The sequence below is a fragment of the Rhinoderma darwinii genome, chromosome 1, assembly GCF_050947455.1.
Source record: "Rhinoderma darwinii isolate aRhiDar2 chromosome 1, aRhiDar2.hap1, whole genome shotgun sequence".
Classification (NCBI taxonomy): Eukaryota; Metazoa; Chordata; class Amphibia; order Anura; family Rhinodermatidae; genus Rhinoderma; species Rhinoderma darwinii.
Genome location: NC_134687.1, coordinates 254,274,469 through 254,284,114, shown reverse-complemented (window position 1 = coordinate 254,284,114; position 9,646 = coordinate 254,274,469). Strand labels below are relative to the sequence as shown.

Below are 9,646 nucleotides of genomic sequence, written 5' to 3'. Positions count from 1 at the left end.
AATCAATTAAAAAGGACTATGGATTAAAGCATTTAATGTCAATGGCCATTCTAAGCTGAATGTGCCTGCTCTCGTCAGATTGCAGAAGTTACACAGCTTAAGGCCTCGCTAGTACCAGTGTGGGAGACTGTCTGGGAATCCGTGGTGCGGTTGACTTTTTATTATGTCGTTTAGATTTTGTTTCACAATCGATTAAAAAGGACTATGGATTAAAGCATTTAATGTCAATGGCCATTCTAAGCTGAATGTGCCTGCTCTCGTCAGATTGCAGAAGTTACACAGCTTAAGGCCTCGCTAGTACCAGTGTGGGAGACTGTCTGGGAATCCGTGGTGCGGTTGAATTTTTATTATGTCGTTTAGATTTTGTTTCACAATCGATTAAAAAGGACTATGGATTAAAGCATTTAATGTCAATGGCCATTCTAAGCTGAATGTCCCAGCTCTCGTCAGATCGCAGAAGTTACACAGCTTAAGGCCTCGCTAGTACCAGTGTGGGAGACTGTCTGGGAATCCGTGGTGCGGTTGACTTTTTATTATGTCGTTTAGATTTTGTTTCACAATCGATTAAAAAGGACTATGGATTAAAGCATTTAATGTCAATGGCCATTCTAAGCTGAATGTCCCTGCTCTCGTCAGATCGCAGAAGTTACACAGCTTAAGGCCTCGCTAGTACCAGTGTGGGAGACTGTCTGGGAATCCGTGGTGCGGTTGACTTTTTATTATGTCGTTTAGATTTTGTTTCACAATAGATTAAATAGGACTATCGATTAAAGCATTTAACGTCAATGGCCATTCTAAGCTGAATGTGCCTACTCTCGTCAGATCGCAGAAGTTACACAGCTTAAGGCCTCGCTAGTACCAGTGTGGGAGACTGTCTGGGAATCCGTGTTGCGGTTGAATTTTTATTATGTCGTTTAGATTTTGTTTCACAATCGATTAAAAAGGACTATGGATTAAAGCATTTAATGTCAATGGCCATTCTAAGCTGAATGTCCCTGCTCTCGTCAGATTGCAGAAGTTACACAGCTTAAGGCTTCGCTAGTACCAGTGTGGGAGACTGTCTGGGAATCCGTGGTTCGGTTGACTTTTTATTATGTCGTTTAGATTTTGTTTCACAATCAATTAAAAAGGACTATGGATTAAAGCATTTAATGTCAATGGCCATTCTAAGCTGAATGTGCCTGCTCTCGTCAGATTGCAGAAGTTACACAGCTTAAGGCCTCGCTAGTACCAGTGTGGGAGACTGTCTGGGAATCCGTGGTGCGGTTGACTTTTTATTATGTCGTTTAGATTTTGTTTCACAATCGATTAAAAAGGACTATGGATTAAAGCATTTAATGTCAATGGCCATTCTAAGCTGAATGTGCCTTTCTCGTCAGATCGCAGAAGTTACACAGCTTAAGGCCTCGCTAGTACCAGTGTGTGAGACTGTCTGGGAATCCTAGGTGCGGTTGAATTTTTATTATGTCGTTTAGATTTTGTTTCACAATCGATTAAAAAGGACTATGGATTAAAGCATTTAATGTTAATGGCCATTCTAAGCTGAATGTCCCAGCTCTCGTCAGATCGCAGAAGTTACACAGCTTAAGGCCTCGCTAGTACCAGTGTGGGAGACTGTCTGGGAATCCGTGGTGCGGTTGACTTTTTATTATGTCGTTTAGATTTTGTTTCACAATCGATTAAAAAGGACTATGGATTAAAGCATTTAATGTCAATGGCCATTCTAAGCTGAATGTCCCTGCTCTCGTCAGATCGTAGAAGTTACACAGCTTAAGGCCTCGCTAGTACCAGTGTGGGAGACTGTCTGGGAATCCGTGGTGCGGTTGACTTTTTATTATGTCGTTTAGATTTTGTTTCACAATAGATTAAATAGGACTATGGATTAAAGCATTTACTGTCAATGGCCATTCTAAGCTGAATGTGCCTGCTCTCGTCAGAATGCAGAAGTTACACAGCTTAAGGCCTCGCTAGTACCAGTGTGGGAGACTGTCTGGGAATCCGTGGTGCGGTTGAATTGTTATTATGTTGTTTAGATTTTGTTTCACATTCGATTAAAAAGGACTATGGATTAAAGCATTTAAAGTCAATGGCCATTCTAAGCTGAATGTCCCTGCTCTCGTCAGATCGCAGAAGTTACACAGCTTAAGGCCTCGCTAGTACCAGTGTGGGAGACTGTCTGGGAATCCGTGGTGCAGTTGACTTTTTATTATGTCGTTTAGATTTTGTTTCACAATCGATTAAAAAGGACTATGGATTAAAGCATTTAAGTTCAATGGCCATTCTAAGCTGAATGTGCCTGCTCTCGTCAGATCGCAGAAGTTACACAGCTTAAGGCCTCGCTAGAACCAGTGTGGTAGACTGTCTGGGAATCCGTGGTGCGGTTGACTTTTTATTATGTCGTTTAGATATTGTTTCACAATCGATTAAAAAGGACTATGGATTAAAGCATTTAAGGTCAATGGCCATTCTAAGCTGAATGTGCCTGCTCTCGTCAGATCGCAGAAGTTACACAGCTTAAGGCCTCGCTAGTACCAGTGTGGGAGACTGTCTGGGAATCCGTGGTGCGGTTGACTTTTTATTATGTCGTTTAGATTTTGTTTCACAATAGATTAAATAGGACTATGGATTAAAGCATTTAACGTCAATAGCCATTCTAAGCTGAATGTGCCTGCTCTCGTCAGAACGCAGAAGTTACACAGATTAAGGCCTCGCTAGTACCAGTGTGGGAGACGGTCTGGGAATCCGTGGTGCGGTTGAATTGTTATTATGTCGTTTAGATTTTGTTTCACAATTGATTAAAAAGGACTATGGATTAAGGCATTTAATGTCGATGGCCATTCTAAGCTGAATATCCCTCCTCTCGTCAGATCGCAGAAGGTACACAGCTTAAGGCCTCGCTAGTACCAGTGTGGGAGACTGTCTGGGAATCCGTGGAGCGGCTGCCTTTTTATTATGTCGTTTAGATTTTGTTTCACAATAGATTAAATAGGACTATCGATTAAAGCATTTAACGTCAACGTCGATTCTAAGCTGAATGTGCCTGCTCTCGTCAGATCGCAGAAGTTACACAGCTTAAGGCCTCGCTAGTACCAGTGTGGGAGACTGTCTGGGAATCCGTGGTGCGGTTGAATTTTTATTATGTCGTTTAGATTTTGTTTCACAATAGATTAAATAGGACTATGGATTAAAGCATTTAATGTCAATGGCCATTCTAAGCTGAATGTGCCTGCTCTCGTCAGAACGCAGAAGTTACACAGCTTAAGGTTTTGCTAGTCCCAGTGTGGGAGACTGTCTGGGAATCCGTGGTGCAGTTGAATTGTTATTATGTCGTTTAGATTTTGTTTCACAATCGATTAAAAAGGACTATGGATTAAAGCATTTAATGTCAATGGCCATTCTAAGCTGAATGTCCCTGCTCTCGTCAGATCGCAGAAGTTACACAGCTTAAGGCCTCGCTAGTACCAGTGTGGGAGACTGTCTGGGAATCCGTGGTGCGGTTGACTTTTTATTATGTCGTTTAGATTTTGTCTCACAATAGATTAAATAGGACTATCGATTAAAGCATTTAACGTTAATGGCCATTCTAAGCTGAATGTGCCTGCTCTCGTCAGATCGCAGAAGTTACACAGCTTAAGGCCTCGCTAGTACCAGTGTGGGAGACTGTCTGGGAATCCGTGGTGCGGTTGAATTTTTATTATGTCGTTTAGATTTTGTTTCACAATCGATTAAAAAGGACTATGGATTAAAGCATTTAATGTCGATGGCCATTCTAAGCTGAATGTCCCTGCTCTCGTCAGATCGCAGAAGTTACACAGCTTATGGCCTCGCTAGTACCAGTATGGGAGACTGTCTGGGAATCCGTGGTGCGGTTGACTTTTTATTATGTCGTTTAGATTTTGTTTCACAATCGATTAAAAAGGACTATGGATTAAAGCATTTAATGTCAATGGCCATTCTAAGCTGAATGTGCCTGCTCTAGTCAGATCGCAGAAGTTACACAGCTTAAGGCCTCGCTAGTACCAGTGTGGGAGATTGTCTGGGAATCCGTGGTGCGGTTGACTTTTTATTATGTCGTTTAGATTTTGTTTCACAATCGATTAAAAAGGACTATGGATTAAAGCATTTAAGGTAAATGGCCATTCTAAGCTGAATGTGCCTGCTCTCATCAGATCGCAGAAGTTACACAGCTTAAGCCCTCGCTAGTACCAGTGTGGGAGACTGTCTGGGAATCGGTGTTGCGGTTTACTTTTTATTATGTTGCTTAAAATTAGTTTCACAATCGATTAAAAATAATAATAGACTAAAGCTTTAAAAGTTAATGGCCATTCTTAGCTGCAATGTGCCTTTTCTCGTCAAATCGCAGATGAATAACACTTTAACACCTCGCTAGTACCGGTGTGGGAGACTGTCTGGGAATCCGTGGTGCTGTTGACTTTTTATTATGTTGTTTAGAATTTGTTTCACAATCGATTAAAAATAAAAATAGACTAAAGCTTTAAAAGTTAATAGCCATTCTAAGCTTAAATGTGCCTTTTCTCGTCAAATCGCAGATATATAACACTTTAAGGCCTCGCTAGTACGAGTGTGAGAGACTCTCTGGGAATCCGTGGTGCGGTTGACTTTTTATTAGGTCGTCTAGATTTTGTTTCACAATAGATTAAATAGGACTATGGATTAACGCTTTTAACGTCAATGGCCATTCTAAGCTGAATGTGCCTGCTCTCGTCAGATCGCAGAAGTTACACAGCTTAAGGCCTCGCTAGTACCAGTGTGGGGGACTTTCTGGGAATCCGTGGTGCGGTTGACTTTTTATTATGTCGTTTAGATTTTGTTTCACAATAGATTAAATAGGACTATGGATTAAAGCATTTAACGTCAATGGCTATTCTAAGATGAATGTGCCTGCTCTCGTCAGATCGCAGAAGTTACACAGCTTAAACCCTTGCTAGTACCGGTGTGGGAGACTGGCTGGGAATCCGTGGTGCGGTTCACTTTTTATTATGTCGTTTAGATTTTGTTTCACAATCTATTAAAAAGGACTATGGATTAAAGCATCTAATGTCAATGGCCATTCTAAGCTGAATGTGCCTGCTCTCGTCAGATCGCAGAAGTTACACAGCTTAATGCCTCGCTAGTACCGGTGTGGGAGACTGTCTGGGAATCTGTGGTGCGGTTGCCTTTTTATTATGTCGTTTAGATTTTGTTTCACAATCGATTAAAAATAAAAATAGACTAAAGCTTTAAAAGTTAATAGCCATTCTAAGCTATAATGTGCCTTTTCTCGTCAAATCACAGATATATAACACTTTAAGGCCTCGCTAGTACGAGTGTGAGAGACTGTCTGGGAATCCGTGGTGCGGTTGACTTTTTATTAAAGAATTTAATGTCAATGGCCATTCTAAGCTGAATGTGCCTGCTCTCGTCAGATCGCAGACGTTACACAGCTTAAGTCCTCGCTAGTACCAGGGTGGGAGACTGTCTGGGAATCCGTGGTGCGGTTGAATTTTTATTATGTCGTTTAGATTTTGTTTCACAATCGATTAAAAAGGACTATGGAATAAAGCATTTAATGTCAATGGCCATTCTAAGCTGAATGTCCCTGCTCTCGTCAGATCGCAGAAGTTACACAGCTTAAGGCCTCGCTAGTACCAGTGTGGGAGACTGTCTGGGAATCCGTGGTGCGGTTGACTTTTTATTATGTCGTTTAGATTTTGTTTCACAATCGATTAAAAAGTACTATGGATTAAAGCTTTTAATGTCGATGGCCATTCTAAGCTGAATGTGCCTGCTCTCGTCAGATCGCAGAAGTTACACAGCTTAACGCCTCGCTAGTACCAGTGTGGGAGACTGTCTGGGAATCCGTGGTGCGGTTGACTTTTTATTATGTCGTTTAGATTTTGTTTCACAATAGATTAAATAGGACTATGGATTAAAGCATTTAACGTCAATGGCCATTCTAAGCTGAATGTGCCTGCTCTGGTCAGAACGCAGAAGTTACACAGCTTAAGGCCTCGCTAGTACCAGTGTGGGAGACTGTCTGGGAATCCGTAGTGCGGTTGACTTTTTATTATGTCGTTTAGATTTTGTTTCACAATCGATTAAAAAGGACTATGGATTAAAGCATTTAATGTCAATGGCCATTCTAAGCTGAATGTGCCTGCTCTCGTCGGATCGCAGAAGTTACACAGCTTAAGGCCTCGCTAGTACCAGTGTGGGAGACTGTCTGGGAATCCATGGTGCGGTTGACTTTTTATTATGTCGTTTAGATTTTGTTTCACAATCGATTAAAAAGGACTATGGATTAAAGCATTTAATGTCAATGGCCATTCTAAGCTGAATGTGCCTGCTCTCGTCAGATCGCAGAAGTTACACAGCTTAAGGCCTCGCTAGTACCAGTGTGGGAGACTGTCTGGGAATCCGTGGTGCGGTTGACTTTTTATTAAGTCGTTTAGATTTTGTTTCACAATAGATTAAATAGGACTATGGATTAAAGCATTTAACGTCAATGGCCATTCTAAGCTGAATGTGCCTGCTCTCGTCAGATCGCAGAAGTTACACAGCTTAAGGCCTCGCTAGTACCAGTGTGGGAGACTGTCTGGGAATCAGTGGTGCGGTTGACTTTTTATTATGTCGTTTAGATTTTGTTTCACAATCGATTAAAAAGGACTATGGATTAAAGTATTTAATGTCAATGGCCATTCTAAGCTGAATGTGCCTGCTCTCGTCAGATCGCAGAAGTTACACAGCTTAAGGCCTCGCTAGTACCAGTGTGGGAGACTGTCTGGGAATCCGTGGTGCGGTTGACTTTTTATTATGTCGTTTAGATTTTGTTTCATAATAGATTAAAAAGTACTATGGATTAAAGTATTTAATGTCAATGGCCATTCTAAGCTGAATGTGCCTGCTCTCGTCAGATCGCAGAAGTTACACAGCTTAAGGCCTCGCTAGTACCAGTGTGGGAGACTGTCTGGGAATCCGTGGTGTGGTTGACTTTTTATTATGTCGTTTAGATTTTGTTTCATAATAGATTAAATAGGACTATGGATTAAAGCATTTAACGTCAATGGCCATTCTAAGCTGAATGTGCCTGCTCTGGTCAGAACGCAGAAGTTACACAGCTTAAGGCCTCGCTAGTACCAGTGTGGGAGACTGTCTGGGAATCCGTGGTGCGGTTGACTTTTTATTATGTTGTTTAGATTTTGTTTCACAATAGATTAAATAGGACTATGGATTAAGGCTTTTAATGTTAATGGCCATTCTAAGCTGAATGTGCCTGCTCTCGTCAGATCGCAGAAGATACACAGCTTAAGGCCTCGCTAGTACCAGTGTGGGAGACTGTCTGGGAATCCGTGGTGCGGTTGACTTTTTATTATGTCGTTTAGATTTTGTTTCACAATCGATTAAAAAGGACTATGGATTAAGGCTTTTAATGTTAATGGCCATTCTAAGCTGAATGTGCCTGCTCTCGTCAGATCGCAGAAGATACACAGCTTAAGGCCTCGCTAGTACCAGTGTGGGAGACTGTCTGGGAATCCGTGGTGCGGTTGACTTTTTATTATGTCGTTTAGATTTTGTTTCACAATCGATTAAAAAGGACTATGGATTAAAGCATTTAATGTCAATGGCCATTCTAAGCTGAATGTGCCTGCTCTCGTTAGATCGCAGAAGTTACACAGCTTAACGCCTCGCTAGTACCAGTGTGGGAGACTGTCTGGGAATCCGTGGTGCGGTTGACTTTTTATTATGTCGTTTAGATTTTGTTTCACAATAGATTAAATAGGACTATGGATTAAAGGATTTAATGTAAATGGCCATTCTAAGCTGAATGTGCCTGCTCTCGTCAGATCGCAGAAGTTACACAGCTTTAGGCCTCGCTAGTACCAGTGTGGGAGACTGTCTGGGAATCCATGGTACGTTGACTTTTTATTATGTCGTTTAGATTTTGTTTCACAATCGATTAAAAAGGACTATGGATTAAAGCATTTAATGTCAATGGCCATTCTAAGCTGAATGTGCCTGCTCTCGTCAGATCGCAGAAGTTACACAGCTTAAGGCCTCGCTAGTACCAGTGTGGGAGACTGTCTGGGAATCCGTGGTGCGGTTGACTTTTTATTAAGTCGTTTAGATTTTGTTTCACAATAGATTAAATAGGACTATGGATTAAAGCATTTAATGTCAATGGCCATTCTAAGCTGAATGTGCCTGCTCTCGTCAGATCGCAGAAGTTACACAGCTTAAGGACTCGCTAGTACCAGTGTGGGAGACTGTCTGGGAATCCGTGGTGCGGTTGACTTTTTATTATGTCGTTTTGATTTTGTTTCACAATCGATTAAAAAGGACTATGAATTAAAGCATTTAATGTCAATGGCCATTCTAAGCTGAATGTCCCTGCTCTCGTCAGATCGCAGAAGTTACACAGCTTAAGGCCTCGCTAGTACCAGTGTGGGAGACTGTCTGGGAATCCGTGGTGCGGTTGACTTTTTATTATGTCGTTTAGATTTTGTTTCACAATCGATTAAAAAGTACTATGGATTAAAGCATTTAATGTCAATGGCCATTCTAAGCTGAATGTGCCTGCTCTCGTCAGATCGCAGAAGTTACACAGCTTAAGGCCTCGCTAGTACCAGTGTGGGAGACTGTCTGGGAATCCGTGGTGTGGTTGACTTTTGATTATGTCGTTTAGATTTTGTTTCACAATAGATTAAATAGGACTATGGATTAAAGCATTTAACGTCAATGGCCATTCTAAGCTGAATGTGCATGCTCTGGTCAGAACGCAGAAGTTACACAGCTTAAGGCCTCGCTAGTACCAGTGTGGGAGACTGTCTGGGAATCCGTGGTGCGGTTGACTTTTGATTATGTCGTTTAGATTTTGTTTCACAATAGATTAAATAGGACTATGGATTAAAGCATTTAACGTCAATGGCCATTCTAAGCTGAATGTGCCTGCTCTGGTCAGAACGCAGAAGTTACACAGCTTAAGACCTCGCTAGTACCAGTGTGGGAGACTGTCTGGGAATTCGTGGTGCGGTTGACTTTTTATTATGTTGTTTCGATTTTGTTTCACAATAGATTAAATAGGACTATGGATTAAGGCTTTTAATGTTAATGGCCATTCTAAGCTGAATGTGCCTGCTCTCGTCAGATCGCAGAAGATACACAGCTTAAGACCTCGCTAGTACCAGTGTGGGAGACTGTCTGGGAATCCGTGGTGCGGTTGACTTTTTATTATGTCGTTTAGATTTTGTTTCACAATCGATTAAAAAGGACTATGGATTAAAGCATTTAATGTCAATGGCCATTCTAAGCTGAATGTGCCTGCTCTCGTTAGATCGCAGAAGTTACACAGCTTAACGCCTCGCTAGTACCAGTGTGGGAGACTGTCTGGGAATCCGTGGTGCGGTTGACTTTTTATTATGTCGTTTAGATTTTGTTTCACAATAGATTAAATAGGACTATGGATTAAAGGATTTAATGTCAATGGCCATTCTAAGCTGAATGTGCCTGCTCTCGTCAGATCGCAGAAGTTACACAGCTTTAGGCCTCACTAGTACCAGTGTGGGAGACTGTCTGGGAATCCATGGTACGTTGACTTTTTATTATGTCGTTAAAATTTTGTTTCACAATCGATTAAAAAGGACTATGG

General features: G+C 41.5%; 41 pseudogenes; all 41 read left to right on the top strand.

Moving 5' to 3' along the window:
• Window positions 1-37: 37 nt before the first annotated feature.
• On the top strand, window positions 38-156 carry LOC142736471 (5S ribosomal RNA; annotated as a pseudogene).
• Window positions 157-223: 67 nt separating this feature from the next.
• Window positions 224-342, top strand: LOC142678421 (5S ribosomal RNA; annotated as a pseudogene).
• Window positions 343-409: 67 nt separating this feature from the next.
• On the top strand, window positions 410-528 carry LOC142738187 (5S ribosomal RNA; annotated as a pseudogene).
• A 67-nt stretch (window positions 529-595) lies between these two features.
• Window positions 596-714, top strand: LOC142727536 (5S ribosomal RNA; annotated as a pseudogene).
• Window positions 715-1,153: 439 nt separating this feature from the next.
• LOC142736469 (5S ribosomal RNA) lies at window positions 1,154-1,272 on the top strand (annotated as a pseudogene).
• Window positions 1,273-1,524: 252 nt separating this feature from the next.
• LOC142675610 (5S ribosomal RNA) lies at window positions 1,525-1,643 on the top strand (annotated as a pseudogene).
• A 67-nt stretch (window positions 1,644-1,710) lies between these two features.
• LOC142737793 (5S ribosomal RNA) lies at window positions 1,711-1,829 on the top strand (annotated as a pseudogene).
• A 67-nt stretch (window positions 1,830-1,896) lies between these two features.
• LOC142667264 (5S ribosomal RNA) lies at window positions 1,897-2,015 on the top strand (annotated as a pseudogene).
• A 67-nt stretch (window positions 2,016-2,082) lies between these two features.
• Window positions 2,083-2,201, top strand: LOC142729178 (5S ribosomal RNA; annotated as a pseudogene).
• A 253-nt stretch (window positions 2,202-2,454) lies between these two features.
• Window positions 2,455-2,573, top strand: LOC142708023 (5S ribosomal RNA; annotated as a pseudogene).
• A 67-nt stretch (window positions 2,574-2,640) lies between these two features.
• On the top strand, window positions 2,641-2,759 carry LOC142695037 (5S ribosomal RNA; annotated as a pseudogene).
• Window positions 2,760-3,012: 253 nt separating this feature from the next.
• LOC142693103 (5S ribosomal RNA) lies at window positions 3,013-3,131 on the top strand (annotated as a pseudogene).
• Window positions 3,132-3,384: 253 nt separating this feature from the next.
• On the top strand, window positions 3,385-3,503 carry LOC142727525 (5S ribosomal RNA; annotated as a pseudogene).
• A 67-nt stretch (window positions 3,504-3,570) lies between these two features.
• On the top strand, window positions 3,571-3,689 carry LOC142738272 (5S ribosomal RNA; annotated as a pseudogene).
• A 67-nt stretch (window positions 3,690-3,756) lies between these two features.
• LOC142738466 (5S ribosomal RNA) lies at window positions 3,757-3,875 on the top strand (annotated as a pseudogene).
• A 67-nt stretch (window positions 3,876-3,942) lies between these two features.
• LOC142686897 (5S ribosomal RNA) lies at window positions 3,943-4,061 on the top strand (annotated as a pseudogene).
• Window positions 4,062-4,128: 67 nt separating this feature from the next.
• LOC142706406 (5S ribosomal RNA) lies at window positions 4,129-4,247 on the top strand (annotated as a pseudogene).
• A 441-nt stretch (window positions 4,248-4,688) lies between these two features.
• Window positions 4,689-4,807, top strand: LOC142737492 (5S ribosomal RNA; annotated as a pseudogene).
• A 253-nt stretch (window positions 4,808-5,060) lies between these two features.
• LOC142703895 (5S ribosomal RNA) lies at window positions 5,061-5,179 on the top strand (annotated as a pseudogene).
• A 206-nt stretch (window positions 5,180-5,385) lies between these two features.
• LOC142684175 (5S ribosomal RNA) lies at window positions 5,386-5,504 on the top strand (annotated as a pseudogene).
• Window positions 5,505-5,571: 67 nt separating this feature from the next.
• LOC142727503 (5S ribosomal RNA) lies at window positions 5,572-5,690 on the top strand (annotated as a pseudogene).
• A 67-nt stretch (window positions 5,691-5,757) lies between these two features.
• On the top strand, window positions 5,758-5,876 carry LOC142685229 (5S ribosomal RNA; annotated as a pseudogene).
• Window positions 5,877-5,943: 67 nt separating this feature from the next.
• Window positions 5,944-6,062, top strand: LOC142688570 (5S ribosomal RNA; annotated as a pseudogene).
• A 67-nt stretch (window positions 6,063-6,129) lies between these two features.
• On the top strand, window positions 6,130-6,248 carry LOC142669272 (5S ribosomal RNA; annotated as a pseudogene).
• Window positions 6,249-6,315: 67 nt separating this feature from the next.
• Window positions 6,316-6,434, top strand: LOC142707901 (5S ribosomal RNA; annotated as a pseudogene).
• A 67-nt stretch (window positions 6,435-6,501) lies between these two features.
• Window positions 6,502-6,620, top strand: LOC142735812 (5S ribosomal RNA; annotated as a pseudogene).
• Window positions 6,621-6,687: 67 nt separating this feature from the next.
• LOC142707780 (5S ribosomal RNA) lies at window positions 6,688-6,806 on the top strand (annotated as a pseudogene).
• Window positions 6,807-6,873: 67 nt separating this feature from the next.
• Window positions 6,874-6,992, top strand: LOC142733212 (5S ribosomal RNA; annotated as a pseudogene).
• A 67-nt stretch (window positions 6,993-7,059) lies between these two features.
• Window positions 7,060-7,178, top strand: LOC142736708 (5S ribosomal RNA; annotated as a pseudogene).
• Window positions 7,179-7,245: 67 nt separating this feature from the next.
• On the top strand, window positions 7,246-7,364 carry LOC142737912 (5S ribosomal RNA; annotated as a pseudogene).
• Window positions 7,365-7,431: 67 nt separating this feature from the next.
• On the top strand, window positions 7,432-7,550 carry LOC142737911 (5S ribosomal RNA; annotated as a pseudogene).
• A 67-nt stretch (window positions 7,551-7,617) lies between these two features.
• LOC142681136 (5S ribosomal RNA) lies at window positions 7,618-7,736 on the top strand (annotated as a pseudogene).
• A 252-nt stretch (window positions 7,737-7,988) lies between these two features.
• LOC142707659 (5S ribosomal RNA) lies at window positions 7,989-8,107 on the top strand (annotated as a pseudogene).
• Window positions 8,108-8,174: 67 nt separating this feature from the next.
• Window positions 8,175-8,293, top strand: LOC142669035 (5S ribosomal RNA; annotated as a pseudogene).
• Window positions 8,294-8,360: 67 nt separating this feature from the next.
• On the top strand, window positions 8,361-8,479 carry LOC142727491 (5S ribosomal RNA; annotated as a pseudogene).
• Window positions 8,480-8,546: 67 nt separating this feature from the next.
• LOC142733201 (5S ribosomal RNA) lies at window positions 8,547-8,665 on the top strand (annotated as a pseudogene).
• A 67-nt stretch (window positions 8,666-8,732) lies between these two features.
• LOC142687339 (5S ribosomal RNA) lies at window positions 8,733-8,851 on the top strand (annotated as a pseudogene).
• A 67-nt stretch (window positions 8,852-8,918) lies between these two features.
• On the top strand, window positions 8,919-9,037 carry LOC142738444 (5S ribosomal RNA; annotated as a pseudogene).
• A 67-nt stretch (window positions 9,038-9,104) lies between these two features.
• Window positions 9,105-9,223, top strand: LOC142678042 (5S ribosomal RNA; annotated as a pseudogene).
• Window positions 9,224-9,290: 67 nt separating this feature from the next.
• On the top strand, window positions 9,291-9,409 carry LOC142681125 (5S ribosomal RNA; annotated as a pseudogene).
• A 67-nt stretch (window positions 9,410-9,476) lies between these two features.
• On the top strand, window positions 9,477-9,594 carry LOC142711894 (5S ribosomal RNA; annotated as a pseudogene).
• Window positions 9,595-9,646: the final 52 nt, after the last annotated feature.